This window comes from Manacus candei, unplaced genomic scaffold, assembly GCF_025592945.1.
Source record: "Manacus candei isolate 608988 ecotype Guabito, Panama unplaced genomic scaffold, ASM2559294v1 h1tg000046l, whole genome shotgun sequence".
NCBI classification, from domain to species: domain Eukaryota; kingdom Metazoa; phylum Chordata; class Aves; order Passeriformes; family Pipridae; genus Manacus; species Manacus candei.
This window is the reverse complement of record NW_026138094.1, coordinates 5,525,665-5,552,054: the sequence shown is the minus strand read 5'-3', so window position 1 is coordinate 5,552,054 and position 26,390 is coordinate 5,525,665. Positions and strand designations below refer to the sequence as shown.

Genomic DNA, 26,390 nt, shown 5'->3' with positions numbered 1-26,390 from the left:
CCTTTATCATTCCTCATGTGATACATGAGCAAGGTGCAATAAAAACTCTTTACAGCCAAAATGTCATTTTGTTGACTACTGACCTCCTGTCTTCTTTGCACTTTGGAAGTGATTTTAACTGACTTTTGAATGGTCTCTTTTAGTTGCCTTTTCTTTTTTTTCTTAGACTTAGCAAATGGCCTTGTTAAACCTGTCCTTTTCTTGGATTCCTGGGTATTACCAGGATCTTAACCCCTTTGAGAGTTTTCTAACTGTGGATGTTTCTATAATTTCTATATATAATTTGCAAAATAGTTTAGTGGGTTTTTTCCTCTTAAGTATAAACGTCCATAAAAAGAGGAGAGCACCAAGGCTGAAATGGGAAAATCACTAGGCTAGAAAAAGGAAAGTGATATTGTGCTCTTAGTACCTAAAACCAGCATTCCCATTTCATATTGGTGCCATGAAAGACAGTGCTAAGACAAATAAGAAACAGAGTGGGACAGGTCATCAAATTTTCATCATTTGGTCTCCATCTCTGTGAACCCTTTCATGACATGGTATTAGAGCAATACAAAATGGAAAGAGGTGAGCAGGTCCACATCTGTATGTCTGAAATACCAGGAGGATTACACAATTCCTGTATTTTTCACCTGATTTCTCCTCATGGGAACCTGACCAGCGCCATCAAGCAGTTGTGCCTTCACATATATGGATACACATGCACAGATGCTGCGTATGTCTACTTTCCAAAAAAACATCTATTAATAGCTTACAGCTCCCACAAATATATACATGGTTTTGGAGCTTGGTAGTTTCTGTAGTGTTTGCCATCTTTCATTTAAAAGTTTCTTCCCCCTCCAAAAAACGTATGTTGTTCTGAGAAAAAGGCACGTGTACTGGGGGTGGTCTGCCTCATAAAGAGCCCCAGGGCTTGGGGCCAGCCAGCTCTTTTCAATTATCAGGTCCAGGTGGGAAGAGGTCAGGTGGTTCCTACAAAGGCTGAGGGACTGCATGTGAAGTGGGAGGTTTCTGTGAAGTCTGTTTTGGTTGAGGGGAAAAAGGGCTGAAATTAGATTTTACTAAGTTTGAAAATAATCTAACTCCTGAAGGTGTGGTGTCCGATGTTGTTGGGCTGGGGGCTGCCCACACACCTTACATTACGGGGACCTATATGTACTTTCAGCAAGTCCATTAGACTTGTTTGCACTGTTTCATAGTCCTGGCCACAGCAAACAAACAACAAAACATCTTCCCCCTCGCCCCCCACAAAGAAACCAAAGCAAAAGCACAAAGAAATCCAACCCCAAAGAACCCACCACGAATATATTAAAAATTCTGGCTAATGTACACACAGCAGAAAAATAAGAAAGCAATCATCCAAAATGACTTTTGTGTTACAGATTGCTCTTGAATGAGGTCTAATGGTGGAAGCATCACTGCAAACTGTTTTCCATTGTCGGCATGCATTTATGATAACCATTTTGTCCAATTTCCTGTTCTTTTGCTGGCAGAAAGGGACAGATTCCCCCTCCTTTACACTAAGGCTTCCTCATGCTGCCTGGGCTGTACTGCACGTGTGCTCAGTCCCTTCCTGGGAAGCTGAGAATGGGAGGTGGAATGATTATTGTTACGCAATAACTATTTTTCCTTTATCTTTTCTGATGGGGGAAAAATGTATGAAACTGCTGGCCACATTTGCAGTGCACCAATTAGAGATAGAGAGAAGAGGTATTCAGTCCCCATGGATGGTTCAAGGTTAAAGAAAATTACCCACTTTTAGCAGATAACAGAATCCTAACTATCTGCCTTAAACTGGGATTGACTGTACACTATCTGAGCTGATAGTAGGTACAATATTTCATCCAAAGACAGGCGTATTTGCCTTCTACTTTTACCACTGTGTAATGCTATTTTGTTGACCTTCAGTCACACTGGCACAGGAATTGATGTAACGTGAAGGGATATGACAGGAGGCAATCAACAACACAACAAGATATGAAAAGACTAAAGAAGAACTTATGTGCTCAAGAACAGGACACCTACTATCCAGTCACATACAGAGTTTTGAGTTGTGAAGAGCTACCCGAAAATACAATGTAAATCAATATATGTCCACTTTATTCACAAAATGATGGATAATGCAGCAAGCCATCTTGATTTACCTTAATTTGCAAATCAATTTTCTACACTTTTTTTTTAAAAAACCCCACTAATCAATTTCAGATCAAAACAGGCTGAAGCACAGGGGGATCTGCCAGCCCCATCAGAACAGTGGGAACCCTAGAGATATGCCAGAGCAGTCCTGGGCACAGCCAGGAGGCACCCAGTGCTGTGCCATGCTGTGCCACAGCATGCAGCCTGCTGGCAGGTCGTGCTTGCCTGCACACACTGCTTCATCCCATGTCTGAGCTCTCAGATCCAGCACTAGATGTGTACTGCGTTAGTTCCCTGGGGAGAAGTTAGAGAAGCCCAAAGGCAGCACTAACACTAACAATGTGTTAGTGTTTCAATGACTGTTGCCTGCTCCACCTTTGGGAAGCCATGGATGCTGCCTGGCACTGGGATGATAGTATTACAGATGAGTCTGGATACATGGATGAGTTGGGATTGCAACCTGGGAACTTTCCTCTCTTTATCACTCAAGGCAATGACTGCAGTGCAGGCAGATCCAAACAGGAGACAGCCCACAGGCTGCCCTCATCCCTCCTGCCCAGCCCCACAAACCCATACCACTGCCATGAGGTTCTCACAGCGCTTTGTGGTGACCTCATGTGCCAAATATGATGTCTGGCCAGTGACACTGTTCAGGACAGCAGGGGCTGGTGCAGCACAGCTGTTCTCGGAAAGGGCAGCAGGCCAAGCATGTCCCAAGCTCTGCCTGTCACACCTCACCTGGGCCTAGGACAGTGAGAGGGAACTGGTGGCTCCCCACAGCTCTCTGTCATTCCTCAGCCCATTCCTATAGCTTCTGTGTAGCTGTGTCTGCAGCTGAGACTGTTCTTGCTACTCCAGCCCTGTCTTTTTATTTTAACGTGGGGGCAGGGGAGAGTAGACTGTTCATAGTCCTCTCCTGTGTGGTGCAGGCCAGATGATCTATGTCAAATGTTTTTTTGGTCAAAGCTATTTTAAGACACAAAATTAAAGACTTGACACATGGAGCTCTGTGGGATTTTACACTTGGAAAACAATCTTCACAATGTCCTAGAATATGAACAGTACTTTTCTGTGGTGAATCTGTATGGGAGCTACACAGAATCTCATCTATCACAGTATTGTAGCAACAAAAGTAATAACTGCATAGTCTTTTAACCAACAAAGCCCTTAAAGGGCTTGTGAGTTAGGGTGCAGAAGGAAACAGATTTCAACAGACATGGAAAGTATTTCTTATGTGAGGATTTTAAAGGGAAAGCAGCTGTAAGAATGAAAATATTCAGGAAGAAGATCAGATCTGTTGAAATACTCAGATACATTTCCATGTCTATCCTCAGAGCAGCACTTCGCAGAATACACGCAAACCAAACTCGAGTTCATTGTCTCGTTTCACTCTTGGCTGTTCTTTGGAGGACTAGGAGAATACAGCTGCAGAGTAAAACAGCTTAAAATCTGAGCTCTTGCAACAGATGAGGGTAATACATCTCCATTTTAAAATACAGATGGATTATTTCCACAGATGATTTGCAGATGTAACATTCAGCTATTTAAAGACTAGGGTTTTTTCCAACACTTTTGGAAGAGCAGTAGAAAATCGTGTTTGTGGCAGAACTTAAACTGAAATTGTAGAGCTGTTCCATTAGTACCCATAGCACCCATCACATTTTTGTTCTTTGTTTCAGTCAAGGGTTTCCCTTTTTTTGTCTTTGCCTTTTCTATATCTCACACTTGGCTCTTTTCTGCCTGTGTCCATAGCAGCACCCTCTGGTAGATTGCAATGATGCTGAGATGGACTTCTGCCAGGGGAAGAACAGAAGCAGTAAGCAATAGGCTATGCAGTTCAAGGTCATTCTGGGTTTTTCCCCTCTAGCACCAAACCCTTCTAAGCAGCAGTACCTGAAATGTTCTTTCAATCCTGCTAATCTGGGTAAAGTGGGACTCATTCTGCTTTTTGTTTTATCTCCTGTGTCAGTGGGATGCCAACAAAAATCAGCTAACCAAGCAAACTGCTTGGTTGCTTACTGCAACATGTGCTAACAGGTACAGCATTCAATGCCCGACATCTGAGTTGCCTTCAAATGCTTCTAGGAGCATTTAAAAAAGAATGAAAACATTTGCTGTTGTACATAGCAGAGAAGGTGCCTTGAAAGTATTTATATTTCTTACTATTTCTGTGTCTTAGAGAAGACATAATGTGGCAAGCATTTGCTGGTTATTAAAAGATTTAATCCTACTTCAAGACTCACAGAAAAGAGATCACTGTGCAGACAAATGTGTAGAAAAAAATACACAGAAAATATGATGCATTTCTAACTTTATAGACTCCATACATTATGACTTATAAAAATGGTTAAGCATTGCTGGGTCAAAGCTTTAAAAAACCTGGGATCATTACAATAAGATTGACCATGTGGTTGAGTTGAAGACCATAAATCCATGCTGTGATAATTTTGTCTAAAAGCATAAAAATATTTGGGAGAGAAGTGAATGGAGTAGATAAGAAGTGAATGGATGTTGAGGTCATTATTGGAAGATGGCAGGCATAGATGCAGGGACACAGAATCAAAGATGAAAGCACAATTAATACAGAGGGAGTTGGTGGGACATGCCAGAAGCAGTATGTATAAAGAACTGTCTTACTCAGATGTAAGTACTAACACATTTGGGGGCGTGTGGGGTTTGAAAAATATAAGGACTAACGGGATGGAGTGTGCTGTCACCCCAAGGAGTGGAACAGAGCCAAAGAAAGGATCATTTGAGGTGAAATAACAAACAAAGCTTACTGACAGTGCCACTTATTTGCTTCACATATTCACTTTTAGTTACAGCCATCCATTCACAGTTGGCATGTTTCCAAAGAAAAATTTGTGAATCTCACAGATTAATAATTAAACCCTTCCTTATTCAATCGATGCAGCATAATTACCAACAATATACCAAAAAAAAAAAAAAAAGAACCACCACCTTCACCTACTCCTTCAAAACAAAACAAACCAAAAACCCACCCCAATCCTCCAAAAAAACCCCCAAGGCCCTGAAAAAGAAATCTTAACTATGACACATCCCGTAAAGGCTAACTAACTGGAAGTCTCTCAGAAGGTATGAAACAAGTACCCCCAGAGAAAAGTCGTTTAGCAAAACCACTTCAAATATAGCTTTCATTACTGCAAAATCTCCCCCATTTGATATCCTGTGACAATTAGTCCTGAGCATCAAAAACTATCTCAGATGGCATAATGCATGATGAAGAGAAAAAAAATAATATCTTGGGTAGCTGGATCTTGGACTGATAGTTGGAGAAGCCAGAGGGAGACCCAGACAGGAGGTTGAAGTGAGGACCACATGAAGTGTGTGCTCTACGTACATACAGAAGACAGGTTTGTTTTTTTCTCTGAAATGTCCAGTTTAATATATAAAACAGTGAGCACAGAGAAAAAAAACCTGGTTATCCATACAAAGAGTTATTGAAATTGAAATCTACAGACATTAAAGTTTAAACCTGATAATCACACAGGTCAGACTTGGAACTTTTTCAAAGTTAATCAAAGTTAACCACAAGCCAGTTATCAACCATGGACTCAGTTCGTGTCTTGCTCAGTCCCAAATCACTATTTTAGCCACTGCCTGTGTAATGCTGTAAAAGTAACAGCAAGTTTGCCTTTAACTGCTAGAAACTCTGACATTTCTGCAGAAAATGGGTAGCCCTTTAAAAAAAAAGAATGGCATGAATAATTTTGCAACTAAGCTATGCTACCACACTCACAGAAACCAAACTTTTAAAATTATGTGACCAAAGGCTGAATATAATGATTGAGAGAAAAATTGTGAAGTTGCTATGGTAACTATTAAAGATTCAGACAGGCTGTTGATATGAGATCTGATTAAATATGTCAAACCAAACATTTTATTTATAATTTAAAACTCCAACGTTGTCACTTTACAGTTAACAGAAAATAAAAAGAAATTCAAGATGTAACTTAATAAAGACTTGAGAGTTAAGGCTGAGACAACACTTTCATTCTACCTTGTCACTTCACACATTCAAAAACACCTTCAAAAATCCTTCTATGCTAAAATTTTCCATGCTTGGCCATAGCCTGAAGAAAGGGAGAAGCAAAACTATTTATCTTCTTTTGAATTAACTTCTTTGGGGGGGGAGAGATCAGAACATCTTGATTTTTAGCCCCTGACATAATCACTCTGGTGTTTAAAGATCACACTGTGATTGTGCACTATACACTGCTGTTCTTGGAATAAGTTACAGTTGCTCCATTGTTCTTGCCTCAGTGAATCTATCTATCTTTACAGGTGAAACAGCAGAAACTTTCCCAGAAAACCAAACTTCTTTAAGACCTCAGTTCTGCAAAGCACTGAAATCTTCACTGGGATTACTCATGTGCTTGAAATTAGGCATGAGATTAATTCCAATGCAGTCTAATTTATTCTGTGATGCAATTGCAATCCTAACAGGAACATTAACACATTCATGTTGTGTTACAGGAGCCAAGATCCTTCCTTGCTTGTGGCCATGATGGAATGGGAAGAACTGTAGGTCCTGTGACTCGACTGAGAACCTGCTGAAGGATCCCAGTCCCACACAGCTTTGCTGGCAGGTGGCCTCTGAGACTATGTACACTCTGTAACCTTAGCTGCCAACCTAGTAATCCTGACCCATCTTTGGGCATCTTTATCCCCAGAATGACATTTGTATCTTGGCTATGAGAGAGGACGTGGCTCTAAAGGGCTGTGGCTACTTACAAATACCAGTTGACACTGGAGTGCTGCGGCCAACTCATCACGTGGTGTGAGCACTTAGATGTGCAATGGTGGCTTCTTCAAGAAGCCCTGGTTGCTGCCATGGTCAACAAGACTAATTTTATGGATAACTGAAAGTGGCAGAAGGTGCTGACCCTTTCCCTTACAGAGTGGAGTAAGAACAAGCATTGCACAGTCAGCTGAGTCACAGCGTGACCCTGCAACGAGGGTCTCCTGTAATGCACATTCCCAGGGAGGCCGAGCCTGCCATCACTTGAGAACTTACCCCTTGCTCTGCAAATTTCTGCACTTACCCTGAAATAATGCTGAAATGGCACTGATCTATTAATAAAATCACTTTTTCCTGCACAGAAATCCTGTAACACAGCTATACTGTGCAGACCCACAGCTAGTTAGTTGGATGATACTTATCTGAATATCATGATAAATTAGCTCTTTCTACCTTACATTTCAAATAAATTATCTGTGATTTTATTTTTTTTTGTCTAAGCAAATTGTATTTTTTCAAGCAAGATGCATTAGTACAGAGTTTGGATTTCTGTCTAATGGAATGTGCATTTTTCAAATGTCAAACTGTACTTTGTTTTGAGTCTCTGAGTGGGCCTTATGTGACAGTGTTTCCACAGGCAAGGCTAGCTCCAGAGATTTCCACCTCCCCCTCTCTGAACCACCACACAGTCGTGACCTTGGTGTTGCAATTTCCACCCCTTCAGGAATTCTACAGATACATTTGCTTGTGGTGTCACCCAGTAGTTTGAGTTTTAAATAAAAAATGCACTGGAAAACCTCTCATGGAAACCTCTTCCAACCATCATGACATTTCAGGTTTCCTCACGGAACAAAGTACATAAAAACTGGGCTCCCAAAACCAGCTATCTTTTCCTAGATGACCATTTTAAATATAGCTATTAATCCTTATCAAATTAAAATTCAGCAATTGCATATTGCTTGCAAGTTTCTGGTTACTGTTTAATGTATACATATAGCAGGATAACACATGACTCGATACAATTATTTGCAGGTGCTGTTAAATCACTACCAATCAAATAGCCTACATTTAATATTTCTAATTAGCTTATTTAGTAATCATGATGGAAACACAGGAATACATTTAGTGGTGTCCTCTCAGATATCCTTAAAAATGAGGAATGTCACTAGGGGCTTGTCCTGATGTGGGTGTTTTTTCAGCCCAGTCAGTATGCATCATTTTAATGTGACTGCGATCATAGCCCCATTGTGCCTGCCAATCCCAATTAACAGGATCACCCCTCCTAGGGCAGAATTTATTGCTGCATGTGCAGCTTACTGGGACATGAAGCAGTAGTCTTGCAGTCTGCAGGCCTCTGCAAAGCCGTGCCTCTGGGAACTGTGCTCAACTTTTCTCAGCTGTGAAACCTCTCTGTTGCAAGATATGTTCCTGTCACATATCCTCTTCCCTATGCCAGGCTGAATATTTTGCTTTTTTGAAGACTCCACTATAATCAGTGATATCTTGATAAGCAGAAATATATTCAGGAGATAGCCTTGCTGTTAATCTTGAAGTTACCATTCAGCCTTGAAAACTAGGGCAGGTTTGCTTATCACTGAAAACACTTGGTTTGCACCAGCACAATGAGTTATTACATCTGAAAATGAAACAGCATCAGGCTTTTTTTGCTTAAAATTGATGTGTATGCCATGTTACATTTTTCAGCACACAGGTAGTGTTGAGCCATCTACGTTGTATCACATACATACAACATAATTCATATGTGAGGTGCCTGTTTGGCACAGCACCAGCCTTTTCTGCCAGTGTCAAGCAATCTTACTTCTGGTGAGCAGGGGACCAGTAAGTCACTTTTATCACACAAGACCTTTTTTGGCAAAAGGATAGCACCAAGAATTTCAGCAGCAACAATCAAAAGGCTGTGCACAGTGCAAAGATATGCACTATCTTTTTGCATCTCCAGGGACTTTCCCTAGATTCTGTGGCAGACAGTGCAAAGAGATTGCTTGTAGCTCTTTTGTTCCTTCATCTCTGCTCACCGATTTTCATTTAGAATCAAACACTTTTGCTGGAGGCAAAAGGTATATTTTCTGGCTTCATGTCCTAGAATTTCTGTAAATTGTTCTTGCACATGTCTGCAGCTGACATACAAAATATGCAAACTCTTCTCTTGATTTATGCTTTATGCTCTGCATGGAGCCTGTATAATTGTGGAAAAAAAAAAAAACACAAACCCAAGACCAAAAAGTAGTTTTCCTTGAATTTCAGAAAGTAATGTATACTGTTTGAAATGCAGCACCTTACTGCTGCCCCCACTGGAACAGTTCATTTCTAGTGTGTATCTTGTAAAAAAATCTGAAAAAACCCAGAACTTTTTTCAACATCCCTAGTTATGAATCTTAGCATTAGAGAAGGCTTCCTGTTCCTACCACTGTGCCTGGCAATAGAGAAAACTTAGGAAATAACTTTAGGGAATTCACTAAAGGCCACTTGTCTGAATGGACTTGCAACTAAACTTTTAACTACAAAACCCTGGGCCAAATTATCAAAAGAGCTCACCTCCCATTTGGCACAAGATTAAGGACAGACTTTTCAAAGCATTTAGCCACTTGAAGTTCTCAGTGTGACACCACTGCCCAAATTTCCAAACTTTCCACTCTCTTAAGGACCTAGAAATAAGCTAAACTCCTTTGAAAACAGTTATTGGTTTTGGACACTTCAAAATTATATTATATTGAATGTAGTCCAGAGACTACACTACTCTAAGTATTTATAACTACTTGATAAAATACAAATGTTTCCTTCAATTTCTTTATGAATAGTTTTTCTGCATTCCTCAGAAAACTTCTGAATCTATAAGTAGAAAGTTTCCTTTCTGCACTCTTCAGAGTTCTTATTCAAAAGCTCAGACAAAATGGCTCTTGCTGGTTTGCTGATAACTAGAGTAACTTCCACCCTGTCTCTTCCAGATTCATAGTCCCCCCTAAGATTAGCTTTCTTCACAAACAGTGAATTCCTTTATTTCCTTATAAAGACTTTGATACAACACTTCAGCTAGGAACCATTTTTATCACTAAAATTACACTCATTAGAAGTTAAAGATACTGAATGAAATAGAGCAATCTCAGATCAAAGCAGCCTGCTCTTAACTACATAAAAACAAATTAAAGCAACTAATAAGAAGCAGGCTAAACACATCAAGGACCTAAATGATTAACTTACATTTAGCAATTATTTTGACAACTTACTAAAGCAAGACTGCATAATACTGACCAGCTTTTTCTAAATTAAAGCTTATTATATTTACATGAAAAAAGAAGTGATGGTTTAGTTATTTAGCAAGATCTTTCTTACCAGCCAAAAAAAAAAAAAGGCAGCATTCTTATCAGAAATAAATTGACCACGACAAAACATGAGTCTCTAAATTATGCTTTCTGCATATTAGTACAGTGATACTATTGATTCCATAGTAAATAAACTGCAGTAGAAGTAATTGCATTTTACTGTGATCACAAACCCAAATATTTAGGGTCTGACCATATGCAGTATGAATCCATTTATAATTAGGGAGACAACAGTATGCTTTCTATTTCACCATGATTTATCTGTGCTATCAGGGAGCTTTTTGGAGGTAAGCTTATTATTACTACTTTTATCTGTAAAAGTTTAATTAATATCTTCTTCCCCCTCCTAATATGGTTTCAGTTATTAAAAAGGCAATGGAAGATGAAGGGTAAGTTTCAAAGCACAGCAATACAAGACCAGAGTGAAATTCAAACAACAAAAAATAAGGATTGAGCCACCAATAAAAGTATTAAGGAATCATAGAATTATTTAGGTTGGAAAAGACATTCAAGATCATAAAGTTCAACTGTTAACTTCAGCACTGCCAAATCCACCACTAAACCATGTCCCCAAGTGCCACATCTACACATCTTCTATACACAGTGAACGAGCAGCCAGTTTCTCCAAAGGAATGTTCATTCTTCATCTTTGGCAGCAGAGATTAGGGTTAGCATGTTAATGCTATATGGAATAAAATGGTCTAAAGTCCCCAGACAACTCTATATATCCAAAGACAGATCTGAAAGTATTTTTAATGAAATCAAGTATAACATTTAAACACATTAGTGAGTTCCACACTAACTCTACTTTGTATTTTTAACAATAGAGAGTTTGATAGATATGACAGTGCTGGACAAACAATTCATATTTATCACTTGCTGCAGTATGAAGATTATTTGTATTCAGACTCAATTCTGTCTAGGATTTAACACACTCATGGACCAAATAAAGGTATCTTGTGACTTATAATATGCAGAAAGAGTGATGGTAATATGTGTCTGGAGTTGAATGTGGAAGTTCACAGGCTGTCTAGGAAGTCTTTGTGTCCTGTGCAGTCTGTATCAGTATATAATACTAAGATATTTAATATTGATATAAAAAATAAATTTTTTACAGTGAGAGCAATCATTCATGGAAGGAATCTCCCCAGGCCTGGCAGGGTCCTGTCACTGGAGGTTTTCAAGATGTGATTGGGCAGGGTGCTAGAAAATCTTATTTAGGCTCCCTTTGCCACAAAAGGTTGGACCAGGTGATCTTCCAAGGTCCCTTCCAAGCTGGGCTGTTCTATGGCTCTATATGAATGTTAACAATGTTTTTCAGCTATTCACAGTGAAAAGCAGAGGCTGCTGCATCACAAAGTGTCCCCACTCATGCTTGTCTTCCTCATCACCCTTCTCAAACCAACCCCTGTGCCATCAAAAAAGTGCTCACTATTTTCTTACACATTTAGATAAATTTAGTTTCAAAGATTTTCTTTTCCATTGTAAAAGCTGAAGGTTTAGACTTATGGAAAAAGCTTAGGTTCTGGAATACAGTTATAGGGCAAATTGGAAAAAAAAAATTGAACACCCTAGCAGTTATGTGGCAATTAGCATGGCAAATTACCATAATCATCTTATAAATGGTTGCAAGTACATCACTGTTACTTCTTTTCTAAGTGTGCAAAATTACTCTGTGCCTTATAATTCTGGGATACCAATGAGATCTTTTTCAAAGAGTAACTAAAGTTCCAGAAAATACCTGAACAAAAGACAGACGTGTACAAGCAACTACCCTTCGAGCTGAGCATGGAGTGCATCCTGAACTTAGAAGTGAAGTCCAGAACTGAAAAAATCCAGCCAGGATTTTGCCAGCTTGTGGATATGCCCTAGTGGACATCCATTCTACACATCAGCTACCAGTATGAAATATATTATCTAAGGCAGGTGAAAAGGACTCTGTGGTAGCACAGACACAGCAGACATAACTGCATGAACTGTTTCATAGAGGTGGAGGTTGTACAAATCTTTTTCCATGCTCCCAGCACTGACACTACAGAGGAGCTCTCTGGGCTGGGCTGGCTGACATGGCACTGCTCTGCCACTCAGTGCCTGGGGCAGTGGTTCAGGGCACTTGGTAGGTTAACCCAACTGATATTTTAGAAAAATGACAGTATCTGTCAGTAGCTCACTGGGTCTGGCCAGGGCTGGGACTGGCACAGCCACCTTTGACAAGCAGCTGTGAGCTTGTCCCTTCTGGAAGGGCTCCTTCCCTGCAGCCTGTGACAGCGAGCCCAGGGGCAGTAGCAAGTCCCCACTGGCCCGAGACTTTGCTCAGCATGAGCACCTGCACAGACCAGGATGTTACTGAAGCACTGACATGGAAGTCACACATCTCCTTCCTGCAGCCAGCATTTGAGGGGATGCTATCTATCTTAAGAAAGTGGATTTCTGGATACATAATTTCATATTTCCTCTGGTTTGTATTTTTGGGCCCCTGGCCCAGACTGTGTCTTGAGCAGACCTCAGGCCAAATTCTGTTTTCAGCTACAATGCAGCTGTTCTGAAGGAATTGCTTTGACTTCCACTGCATTGCTCTGGATTAGCACTGTAGTAATAAAGGGTAGAATTTGGATCATTGCATTCTTTCCCTGCCATCCAAAGAAAAAGCAGGTTAACAGATTTGCATCACGGTGCATCAGATGAGGAGTTCTGAAGAAACACAGAAAATGAGTCCTGACAGATAAAAAAAGAACCTCCAAACCCAGGTAGCTCAATTCAAATGACAAAGTCTGCGTTTCTGACTTTTTCTGGTTTTATTTGTCAACACTATTTAACTGTACATATATTTTAAAAAATAACAATTTTGAAGAACACAAAGATGTTTCTAAGCAGTCTGGGGGAACTTTAATCACATTCAACTAAAGTGCTCACTCAATTCTCAGATCTAGTTTGAACTCTTATTTTTGTTCAGCAAGATTCATGTGAAAAGCAACCATAGCCTGGGGTTTTGAAGTTGAAAGATTATAATTTGGCCTTCTGGCATGTATCTTTGTCAGTTTTTTAATCTTTATATGCCGTCTTTCAGCTTTAGAGAGAGACCAATTGATGTTCCCTGAAGCGTGTATATTCTTTCAACACCATAAAAGAAGAAGTCAGCCATTGTCATTTTCAATCTAAAAGTTTTATTCTCTTTATTTTCAAATAATTTGGCTTACTAGTTCAATTGCCTGTGTCAGGTTCAAAAAACAAGAATTAATGTAATCTGATTTCTACAGCTATCTATAGACTGTTGGTCATACACTGTGATATCTGAATGTGATACAAATACACTCAGCAAAACCAGACACCTCAAATGGCTTAAGAGATAAAACCCTTTAAATAAGCTTGAGACAGATCTGAATTTATTTAAATGTCTGATTCTAAATGTACTTATGCCTAGTAGTAATGTTTACCATCTGCCTGATTCTGTCTGATGAGGTAATTGTAAATCTATAAATAGCTTAACATATGCTGCACATATTCTGGCCTTAAATATAACAGCCTTTGTGTAAAACAACTGGAAATAATAAGAAGGGATATTAGTTTGGGCATTATTCAGGGTAAGACAAGAAAGAAGTATAAGGGGTTTTCACTTTGTATTATTTGTATCTTCTCCTCCAAAGGCCTGGTAAAACCAAAGTGTTGTTTATAGGCCCAATTCTAACGAGTTGTCAGTACTTTCTATGATTCACACCTACCAAAATAGGCATTTGAAATGTAGTAAAGCAGTTACAGTCAAAGTAATGTATACTGTAAACCAACATGAGAACTGCATTCATTTAAGATGAACAAATAGTTTTCACTTTTCTTTCACAGGGTAGAAGACAGGAAAATGATGTTCAGGCACAGTGATCACGAAAGCTCAGCTTGAAAGAACTGCTTTACAGCCAGATTAGGGGATTCTTGACACTACTGTACCCACAGCCATTGTATGAGCAGTCAAAGTGCTGTTTCATAATTACAACTAAGAATACCATTAATGCCAATTATCTGCAGAAAGAATTGTAATTGCTCATGTGCACTCACCTAGAATGAAACCAGAGGAAAGGAACAAAGCACTCTAAAATCGTACAGCTTTGAAACAACACTTACTGGCTCACAGCTTTTTGCCCACGCAGTGGGGAGACCATGAGATGTAACCAAAGACAGGCCTATAGCTGGGTAACTGGGTGATGCTCTTCGGTTCTTAGAAAAATCATTTAGTTAAGAGAGAGATCATATTTTTCTCTTGCATGATTTGTGCTCCAGAATCAAGGCTGTACTGCAGATTTCAGTGAATTAGCTTGGGAAATCTGACATTATCCTGCTTATTCAGGCAATCACTTCAGCTGCTTGCAATGGCACCCTAATGCAGGTGGGGAGAAAAATGATACACTACCAAATTAGAAATAAAACAGTGAGTCACTCTCCGAACCTCCTCCCAGTGGCATGGTCAATCTCTTTCTTGTCTGTAGTCTTGATACAAAGCTTAAAAAAGGGCCTAAATATGCCTATAGGGTCAGCTGCCAACTCCAAACAAATAAAATTCTTAATGTGGAAAGCTAAGAGCAGAGGCTATCCTAAGGTTTCTTACCAAACACTGGATTCACTGAACAGGATTTCAGCTTTAGTGCTGGGAACTGTGTGGCTGTACTCTGTGTCACACGTGCAAAGAGGCAGTTATTGTGTTTCTTGCACCATTAATTAGTCCCTGATGTTTATATGGGCTTTTAATTTAATTCATTGAAAAGTTTTGCTCCGTTTGTATTTAATGAGGGTTCTTCCCGAGCATCTGTTTCCTGACCTTCAAAGCCCTCACCTGATCCAGGATTTTCCCCAGGTTATTCAACATCAGCATGAAACTTCTGGAAAGTAGGTGAGCAAAAATGAACCAATTGCCAGCTGTGTGCAACTATGCCCAGCCAGACATCTTCATACCATATGGGTGGCTAGACTTCAATCAGGCAGGACTGAGAAGCTGAATGGAAAAAGGAATTCACTTAGAAAACTCATCTCCCCTAGAACTATCATTATTTTGAGAGTGCTTGCACATTTTATGTAAACCTTTACTCTGCTTTCAAATGCCCTGTGAGGCTGGACACCCAGTTAATCTTGGATCAAAAGGTGCCCAGATCTGCCTGTGACATTGTACAGTTCATCCCGGCCTTCCCAAGGAGCAAACTGCAAACCTGCACACTCACAGTGCCAGAACACAGCAGCTCTGACCACCTGAGGCACAGCACAGGCAGACCTTAGAGAGGAGAGCAACCACCCCAGGGAACGGGCCAAAGTATGAGAATAACAGTACTGCACATGAGAAGAAAATTAATTAAAAGTACGCAGCAAAAGTAATTTTAACGAGAGGGCAGAGAAGAATATGGGACAAACCAAAGGAGAACTTCAAAGCACTATTTATTATTTTTTAAAATACTTAAATAAAAGCACTATCACGATACCAATTAGTGCACTTAATAATTTGTTCTGTGTTCATAAGAGAAGGATATATGTATTAAAGAGTGACAGCTACTTAAAAAATCATTTCAGAAATGCACTAAGGGTATTCCTGGCATATTCTGTACCTTCAATTACGTGGAGGTGTGAGCTAAGCATTGTCTGCCTTCAGAAGTGGAGGGAGGTGAAATAGGAGGCAGGGTCAGGTGCTCCTTCAACAGTAAAGGAATAATAGTTTACAGACCACAGAATTCATGTCAGCTGAGCTCAGATTCTCATCCCGTTTTCACTACAATAGATTTGGCACCATTTTTTAATTTTTGACTCCTATAGGTAAAAATTCTAGATAGCCATCTAAATATCTTAATCTCCTCATCACTTCCTGTATTACTTCATTATAGAGCCAAAGCTACCTTCTTTTATATGAACAATTTCAGTCATTTTACCTAATTTGCAATTATGAACAGATAATGGCCTTCATTTCTTTTGTATCCACTGGTTATGTAGCAATTTCTAAAATAAAGACAGAATGGAACTCATATCAAAGCAGACTGTGCTTCCTGCTCCTCTAAAGTAGTGACATATGCTAGAAAGAAAGGAAATGATGAGGTCCAAGACAATAAACAGACAGGACATGTGGAAAACAAAATGCCAAGCTGTCCTAATTCAGTTGTGCATCTCTACTGGCTTCTCTGTGATTTACCCATATCCTCAAGGAAACAAAAAACACTGATTTCTTACATAGCTGGAGTGTCAGAAGAAACCCATTTCTGACTAGCATGCTTTACAGACATAAATAAAAGCCTTTGTGAACTCCATCCTATGTTCAGATTTGGGTACTCACTATTCAAGACACAGTCTCTAAGATGTCATGATAAAACTGAAGTGGTATCTTTCCTCTCCCACTTACTCACTTTAATCTCTCAGTAAATCCCAAACTTGCTGGGTCCCAGACACTCTGAACGGATGCAACATCCTATAGATCTAAAGGATTTCTTTACCACATTGCCAAGGCCTGATCTGAAGATACACTTCTGGGAGATTCAATCAGTTCCCATCACTGTTGGTCCAGTGAAATCAATGGGATTACCTCAAAACTGGGCCCGTGTAAACAGAACACGAACTCTGATTAGAAATGCCAGTATGTCTTGACTGCATACTCCAAATGAGTAGAGCCTGATGCACTAGGGTGAGTGAGCAGATAGAGGTTGGAGTTGGAGGGTACACAGCAATTCCTGAGGCCAGTGCCATGAAAACAAAATATAATATTACTTTATTTTATCATAACTTACTTGTACCATTGCCTAAATGTCTATACAGCAAACATTTGCTTGTGTCATTAGTTTATCTGTCCCTGGGTAATTGTTAAGATAGCTGTGGTTACTGTGCTGATCTAAGGTACTGGGCAAACATTTTGAAACATTTAGAATGGTTTCATTTATGGCAGAAGAGAAGCCAAAATGAATTCTATCTTTGTTCTCCAGTATCAGTGTAATGATACGTACTGTAACAGCCAGGGGATAGGAATATTAGTTAATTGCTTTTACAGAACAACAACTTAGTGTCAAAGCCTAAAAACTGGAGGTTGTTCCACCCTTTCATTTTTTGTAATGATGTCATGAAATGAAAACTATTTAAAAACAAGACCATAAATAATGGAAAATATCTGTCACTCTCTTCATCTTTTACAGACAATCCCACTACATATTTCCTTATGCAGTGACTTGATTTCTCCTTCAATTATCTTTTGAAGCCCTCTTCTCTAGCACTTCTCTGATACAGTTAAATCTCACTCCACCTTTAAAGGCAATGTGAGCTTGTATACAAACAACAGTGTTTGTAATGCAGAATCCTCAGGGCTGTCTCCTGAATTTCCTTACACAAGTAAAGGGTTGCAAGAATCCATTCTTGAGGGAGGCACAAGAGGAAGCAGAAAGTGTTATGTGCAATGATGCAAGGAAGCAGAAAAGTGTTACATTTCTGTATCAGTAACTAAATCACACTGTACCATGGATCAACTATTGCCAGTTACAGTACTCTATTTCAGGAACAGAGATAAGGATTTCAAATAACTATTACCAAAAACCAGATTGTTCATAATAACTGGTACACAAAAGATGAAAAAAAAAATCAAGAATTTGTCATTGAGTTTAGTGGGAATAGTCTGACACATGCACTATCTCACCTTTGCAATACTCTGGTTGGAATTTAATAGAAAACTGTAGATTTTCCCCTTGCCTGAATCTACCCTGAGAGTTGCTTAAGATCAAATGAAAAATTTGACAACAATAAATATTAAGAAGATAATTTCATTTAATGAACATCTAAAGTACTTCAGTCAGGTCTCTAACTGAGAAACACTTTCCTTTTGAAGAAACGTGGCAAATATCTCCAGAACTGAGTTTGTTGTACGGTTAAATTAAGGATCCTATAATTAAAATACATTTCATAGAAGAAACACCATGGTCTTTTGGTTGTCTTGCTACTCAGAGATGAACAAAAGTTCAAGCACACACTATACACCTCCAGGCACTGAAGATATGTGTCATGGAGAAACTCAGATGCACAACATCAAGACAGACACTTAGAGCTGGGAGGAACAGACCTGCATGGCAAATTTCAGCAGCTACACAGGTTGGACAACCTAAAATGTCCTTCCTTAGAACAGCACATGCATCAGCTGTTGGTAAATTCAACACCCAGCCAGGGCAGAAATTTCTCAGCACACAGACTGCCATTAGAATGGTATATGGCATTTGGTAGCCATACAAACCAACCACTGCTGGAAGAACAGATTCCAGTTATGTCATTTCATGTTTGGTACATTCCTTATAATGAGCAGGTGGATTCAAAGTTTTAATCCTGCTAGGAGGTGACCTTTTCAAAATTCTGTATTTTTACTGCCTATCAATTTTGTTTCTTTCTTCCAAGCTTGTGAGATTGTAATCAAAGATGAATAGGAATTGCTAGAGAATTACTGAATACTGAAAAAGCCAAAGTGTTAAAGATGGCTTTTACCCAGTGTATGCCCTAATGTAGCCATGATATTTGATTTTTTAATAGATTAGGTGCAAATATGCACATTAGCAAACTAAACAGTGTAGTAATATCTACAGAGAACAGGTTTCATCGATTAAATCATAAATATAGTATCTTATTATGCTTTTGGGGAAACAGAAATATGAAAAGCAATGCATGCATTTTTGAATTATAAGAGGAGGGAATATTGGCAAATCTTTCAACAGCTGTTTATCATGAAAAAGAAGTTACAGTTACTATTCCCCAGCCATGCAGTCTGAAAAACAAAAAACTGTACATTAATAAATTATAACAATGATGCATGAAGCTAATATAAAACTTTTGAAGGCACTTTCTTAGTCCAGAGGGAGTTGTCAAATTTGCTATTTGTGACTTTAATGTTACTTGGAATTTCTTCTAGGGCATTTAAAACTCCTTTTGTGACTCTTCATCAGCAGTTTCACAGACAGCAAAGGCCTTGACAATATACATTTTCACTTTCTGCATGGCTGACGGACTTCATATGCTATATCCAATTTAAGGGTAGAGCAGTAGATTACATTGCTAGGATATAGAGAGCCATTGCCATTGAGACTGAATCATTGCTGTTTATAGTAATTCTTACTATTTGGTTTTTGACAGCCCTTTGTGACTGGAATAAAAGATGATACTGAGATTATTGTCAAGCTACTGTAATAGCTAGTAGTGCATGAAGTCTGCAGCAGATGGACTTGAACTTATGAGCTCTCAGATTCTCAATAGCCTTTCAAATGAGCAGTGTTCTCCTTGGCCACATGTAATGCGACTGGCTTTGACAAACCCTTATTTCAGAAGATGAAATATTATTTCAGCCAGCTTTCTTTGTTCTATTTGAAATGTTTTATAGGGCTTAATTTGAGAGGTAGCTTAGAATTGAGAGAACAAATTGATTTTCAGTTGCGTGAGGTAAACTATGTTACAGGTACATCCAAGCTGAACAACAACAAAGTGACTTGACATAGTCAGAACCCTTCCAAAGGTGCCCCCCAGCCATTTCCATTAAAATGCACAGTTACTATGTAACCTTCTTTGGCCTAACTCATCATTTTCCTCATGAATCTCACTAATTCACAGACCTTTAATACAACAAAGAAGAAGCAATAGTAAAAATTTGTTTGGCATATGGTACCCCAGAAGGATTCTCTTATAACACAAACAACTGCTATTGACTTGGATGCTGGTTTAGCTGCTGTCGAGAACACGGATGGACAACAACCAGCTTGTGTTGCTGCAGGAACATCTTACACCTGACTTGGTTCACTAAAGACCCCTTCCAGAAGCACAGTTCTCTCAGGTCACCAGTTTACTGATTCCTCACTGCAAACCCACTGCTGTTCATGCACAGTCCATGCCAGAATGGGGCAACAGAAGCCCACTAGAGTGAGCTGAGCTTTAGCAGTTCTCTGGACCCAATGAATACATACCAACAGCCCAAAACTCAAATCATAAATGTTCCAAGGACTGGTTTAAAACTTTGGCAGATTATTTCTTTTGTCCATATTTAGTATCTTAGTATCAGGTTCCATTACTCCTACAAACTTTTTTTTTTTTGCATATCATGATTCTTTCTTTTTACTCTAGCATTACAGTTTGATCTTTTATTGCATTGCTGCTGTTCAAGATTCTATAGTTAAAGTTGTGTCAGCACTTTTACTACAAACCCCATTTACGAGGGGTTTATAACACAGCTATAAAGATGTACTATAGAATGAAAGGTGGTTTACAAAGTCTCAGCATGGGGCATTGTCTTTTTTTTATCACTTTTTAATAAACAAATTAGACTTGCTATTTTAAGCCTTTATGAGTGCAAAGCAATTCCAGTTTATAGGTTATTGCCTATATAACGTGGCAATCAACTGTTATTAAAAAAAGTAAAATGAAGCAACTTACAAGTACTATGATTAAAAGTGATTATGGAAAAAGTGGAATTTTGCGACAGTAAAGACAGGCCAAATACATGTTTCCTTATGCAAGTGAGCTGTGCACTGAGAATGTGCTGAGCTTCTCTCAGCACTGAGAATGTGCTGAGCTTTACAAACCCATTTTCCCCAAGGGAATGGGGGAGTCCAGCTTGGGGTACAAGGCGTGAACCTGGTGAATAAATTCCCCTGGAATCTCTTGCTCTCTGTTTGTGTTGCAAGGACACTGGTTCCCAGTGGAGTGAACGCAGGGTAATGCATTCTTCTCTCCTCTAATGTCATTGGAGCTGACTTCCTGAAAAAAGGTTTTCAAGTGCTTTCAAAGTGCAGGTTGCTTGTGTACCTCACGGATGTTGAGTGTTTCAATAAAAACACACTGATGAGGGTCAGTGAAGGCTCGAGAGTGCCTGTTCTGGAGTGTAGCTTACCCTCATTACTGGGCCTTCTACTCATAACTTAGTCATGAGTACATTACCCTTCTGTTGTTTCTGCTTAGCCAAGTACAGTGCTATGTTTGGAGCACTCTGCAATACCCCTCCATAGCTCAGAAGGTACTACCTGGATGAGCAGCTTTCCTTGATAAACTGCTTCAAGACACTAGGGTTTGATGAAAAGATTCAGAGCTTCTCACCAGTGACTCATCCCCCAAGATGAGGACCTGGTAGCCCACTCAGGACCCACAGATCAGTAATAACATGAAATAATGAATCCAGAGGGACTGCCAGAGAAAGCTGGTCATACTGCTTGCAGTACCTGAACTGTGAAGTCCCATGTGTAAAGTTATCTGTGTACCCTAGCACACTTCCATGGAACCCTGTGTTGCACCCTGGAGACATCCTTAGTTACACACAATTCTCAAGATGTGCTGATAGACTAGGAATGCCCCACTAAGTCACTGTATCTGTGAGGTAATTCATGGCTGTGATGTGATGAGAGTGGGAGACGAGTTTCAAAGTATGCTGACTATAGAGGGCATTCAAATAAAAAAAGAGCACTGGTTGTGTACAGGTACGGATGTTACGTGCAAAATCTGTAGTAAAAACTCCAAAGCAACTCATGCTGTCTCTACACTGCACCAGGTGCATATGCAAAGCTGCACCTGTAAATGCACAGGATGACACTCACTGGCCAACTCGTCCACCAAGAGGGGAAGCTGTACCAGCTCAAACTTCAGCCCAGGCTGCTCATACCTTCCAAAGGCTTTGGGTGCCTCTCAGCTGAAGTATGTGCTGCCAGAGCCCTGGCTATTAGCACTATGTTACAAGTGAGGGAACAGATGTGCTACTGCCTGCAGTGCAGGGAGCCCTGAAGTCCAGGTTCCGCTGGCTTCTACTGAATTGTGGATCTGAAGTAATTTTAAAATGTTAATATCTTGCACTCAGTGAAAATGGGACTGCCTTGGATTCTGATCATGCAGGCACTACACAGATAACTTTACACATGGGACCTCACAGAGCTGCCTAAATTACAGTATGTTATTACAAACTCCAGTGAAGACTGGCACAGAAATCAGGACTGATTTTTAAAAAACAGACCACAAATTCCAAAGGAATAACTAAAGGCAATGAGGGGAAAAAATTAACAATCAGGTTTTACAATGGTGCTAGCCACATATTAACAGAAGATCTATTGTTGTCTTTCTCCCAAGTACTGCATATTAAAAAGAACTAATATACTAAAAATATGTTTTCAGAGGAGATGAAACTTCAATTGTCTGCACGTAAAATACTCATGATGTATTTAAACAACCTTTTAACAGATGAACCATTAAATATATTTTCCAATATACCTGGGAAGGAATCACTAAATACTAATCTTTTCCTAAATATTTAAACCATCAATACACTGTTTAGGCTAATAATATAAATGGTTCTGTAATAATTTAAAACAACCTTAAGTACCACACGTAGAACTGCACAATCACCTCCCAGTGACCCCGGGTTTTTCCTCTGTTTTGCAAGGAAGGTTGCTGGCAGCAAGGTTGTTACACGGACTGACAAAAGCAAGTGGAGACAGCGAGCTGTGCTTATTTAAGTCTCTATTCTTCCATGCCACTCAGCTTCAATCCTGTGCCTGGCAAAACATCATCAGTATTCTCTGCCTCTTTTAACTAAAGGAAGCAAATCAAGAACCAGACAGGCTAATGGGAACTGAACCTCATTTCTTGGCCTCTCACTCAACCTGCGAAGCCAAACAGAAAGCAGCCCACTTCTCCAGGCCTGTGCTCCCCTTGCCAGCTGGGAAGCCGAGCCCCTCCTCGCCTCCCAGCTCCGTGGCAGGCAGCATGCAGACTGCTTTCCCGGCTGTGAGCGCCATGAGCCAGCTGGGAATCTGACTGCTTCTCCAGGTCTCCTGTCCACCTGCCAAACAGAGTCTGCAGGGCTCCTTTTCCACTTGCCCCAGCCAGTTAGGAGGTGATCTATAGTGCTATTATCACAGCTAGCTAAGCAGTCCAAAAATCTCCGTACAAAAATGAAGTTTTGGTAAAGTTCCACTAAACCAAAAGAGGAATTTAATAAGGAAAGGGCATCCTCCTCACTCTTTCTCAGTTCCCTCTGAGTTGAGTCAAATTTAGGGGCTGTATTTCTACCCCTTCTCCTAACTGCGCTTATTCTGAGGCACATTCAACTAGAAATACCACAGACACGTTAGAAGGAGGGAACTGAAAAAGCAACAGCTACTGACTAGAACTAGTTGAAAGGTTTTCAACAAAACCTGAAACCATATAAAACCCACCTAGTCTCATATTTCACTGCAACTTGAAACTCAAACCAGATTTGTCGAAAGGTTTTTTGAGGATTGTGGTTCCAGTCACAACTGGCTGATCCATTTATAGTACACAACTGTATTAGACAAACTGAGGGTCAGTGTAGCTGGGCTCTGTTTCACAGCTCTGAGATGTAAAGGAGAAGGTCAGCTTGTCCTGCATGCTGTCCTGTGTGGCAGACTCTGAACAGGGGGAAGAGCCTCATCTCCCTCACACAGACAGACATGCAATAGCAAGACAGGGCAAATCCCCTCTTTTCCATTTCTGTATGGAATAACCGGACAGTTAAATGATCCTTAGAGATCAAGAGCCATGGGACGAACAGGTGCAAAGAAAGAAGCATCCTTCTGCCCCATCAAGAGAGGACAGGTTGTTTCTCCCATACACAAGCTACAGCAGCCTGGTTTTTGGCCCATTTGTCTGCTTGCAGTTTGTCCAAGACCAGGTTACTCTTTTCACCTGAATTAGTTGCTGCATTAAGTGATTTGACAGATGCTTTGAGTAAACAAATTCTGTCTCTGAACTCCTTACATACACATAGGTGCCAGCAGACAGAAAACCACTCATGCAACCTCAAGTACATCCACAAGCCTCAACTGCCCCAAATGGCCACAAAGAGCAAATACACAATCATCCTGTCAGTACACACATCATTTCACCAGCTTTAGTAATGTGGATATTTAAAACTACCTTTTCCCTTTCCCTTCTTTCTTCTCTCCCTCTGTGCTTTTCCAGGTCTAGTTTGAGTTTTGTTGTGAAGCACCGGATTCATTCATACATCAAAGGGAACCAAAGGCATCAGAGCCCACATAGACAGAAAACAAAGGCACTGTTTACAAGGCGGAAACTTGCTGAGAGAAGCAGCTGAGTTTTGCAAGGCTCACCCACTGACTGCCACCTTGGAGGTACATCAAACACCATTACTTGCTCCATACAGTCAAACATTCCTCTTTCAAAGCCTCCTAATATAATGGATTATTTGTATTACTGTAGTACTGAAAAGTCCCAGTCCTGACCAGTGCCCTGTGTGGAATACTCCCCCCTTTACTGAGTTCTGCTGGATGAGGAATATTCAGCTCTGTGGGCACAGAGGTCCCTGTGGGCTAATCTAGATTAAATTAGGCTGGAAGGAGCTACTTCCTACCACAGTATCTCAAGAGTAGGCATCCATGTTAAGGATTAACCTTCTCTCACTCAGGGTTTGTACCAAGGCAGAAAAAAAAAAAAACTTAAAACTTTCTTTCCTAATGAGTTCCTGTGATATTTATTATATAGTTAGACTAACATATAGGGGCGGTTGACCATATTTTCGAGGTCCTATTTGCTTATTCTCATTTAAATAATTTATTTCCTTTTTGAGCAGGGTCAAAAGAGACTGGCTTGGGAAGGCACAGGCAAACTAGCTGCTTCACACACAGCTTTGCACTTTTCAAGCCAAATGTGGAAAGCCATGGCAGATTCAAAACTCATCTTTTTTCCCATCTGGCAGAGCAGGAGCTCAGTATCCTTCCTATCTTGCAGACATGCTTTTTTCCTTTAGCTGAGAATTATTAATTATAGTTAGAGTGTCTGCTTTTCTCTGTTTGTTTTTGCTTGTATGCCAGGCTGCATACAATATATCCAGTATTCTGAAAATACAGCTGAGTCTACCAGCCTTGCACTTCCCTTTGCTACCCTAACCCTGTTCTTTACAGCTGGGATAAAAAAGAGGGGATAAGTATTTTAAATGACACTCATCCCATAGCCTCCGTACAGTATGAATATTTTTTCTTCATTGTGGATAAATGTTTTGGCAACTAAATGACAAACACACAAAAATCAAAACCTTGTTCTTCCATGACTACAGAGTGCCTTGGACTGCAGAAGTACAGTGGACTTAAAGTCCTCCAGTCCTTCACAAAACTTAGGGGAGCCCCTTGTCAGCGAGAAACTTTGACAGGTTAGCATCAATACAAACAAAAGGCCAGCTCTGATCACAACTCAGAGGAAGCCCACTCATGGAGTTGTAAGGGCTTTGTTTGTACTATCAGTGCCATAAATGAGAACAAAATGGAGGGTACATAGCAGCAACTTCTGGATAGCCTTTAGAAATTTGTTGTTAGTGTTTATTACACCAGATATATAATAATGGGTTTCCTATTAGACTCAATTTTCTCCACTCTTGGAAACACAAAACAGAGTGTTTAAATCCAAATAAATAATTTCCTTTTGAAATGTGGACACATTACTTTGGCTTACGGGATAATAGCTTTATTCTAAGAAATGCATATTAAAAGTACAGTCAACAGAGTATGATTCCTAAGATATATGCTGGACAACAGTATGAACCACACCTATGCCTGGTGACTGCTCACACTGAGACGGGTGTTGTTTATCTATGCCTTCTTTGAGGGGGCTGATTACTATTTGCAGTGATGTGGATGTTGCATTGCCTTCACTGTGCTAGGTCAGTGAGCAAGGAGATTTGAGGCTTATTCAGAGTCTGCACTTTCATCTGAAGCAAGATGCAACAAATAGCTATGAGAAGCAAACACAAGGAATGATGAAGAGGAATAAATGTTACATGTAGAAAAACTTCTAAGCTAACAAAATAGCTATTTCACAGTTTAGTGATTCCAAAATAATCTGAAAGGTTTTAACAAAAATCTCCACCTTTGATTTTGACTGTCACAGAACCCTGGTTACCTCTGTGTGTAAGTGACTTCTTGTGGTATCACAGCAGACGTTTCTTCAAGGAGATATTCAGAAAAGAAAAGCACTTCACATGTTCATTAAATTACAGCATTTTACTATAAAAGCTATGGAGTGAAAAATAGAGATGCCTGTGAGGATGAAGTACTTCAAGCTAGTACCACTGGTGTAAGGAGAAGAGGAACTGGGTAACATAGCATTTTGAACTATTTTGCTTCACAGATTAGGTTCTGTGGTTGGCAGGAAAAGCCCAGCAGAGTTTGACT

General features: G+C 39.9%; 1 protein-coding gene and 1 long non-coding RNA gene across 2 annotated transcripts in view; one reads left to right on the top strand and one right to left on the bottom strand.

Annotated features, from left to right (window-relative positions):
- The window catches only part of SEMA6D (semaphorin 6D), a 131,528-nt gene that overhangs the window by 85,503 nt on the left and 19,635 nt on the right, over positions 1 to 26,390 (bottom strand). The gene's annotated exons all lie outside the window — the stretch shown is intronic.
- LOC127475376 (uncharacterized) lies at positions 21,583 to 25,377 on the top strand. The gene is made up of 3 exons (XR_007906182.1): positions 21,583 to 21,674; positions 24,169 to 24,338; positions 25,280 to 25,377. It is a non-coding gene; the product is annotated as an uncharacterized LOC127475376 (long non-coding RNA).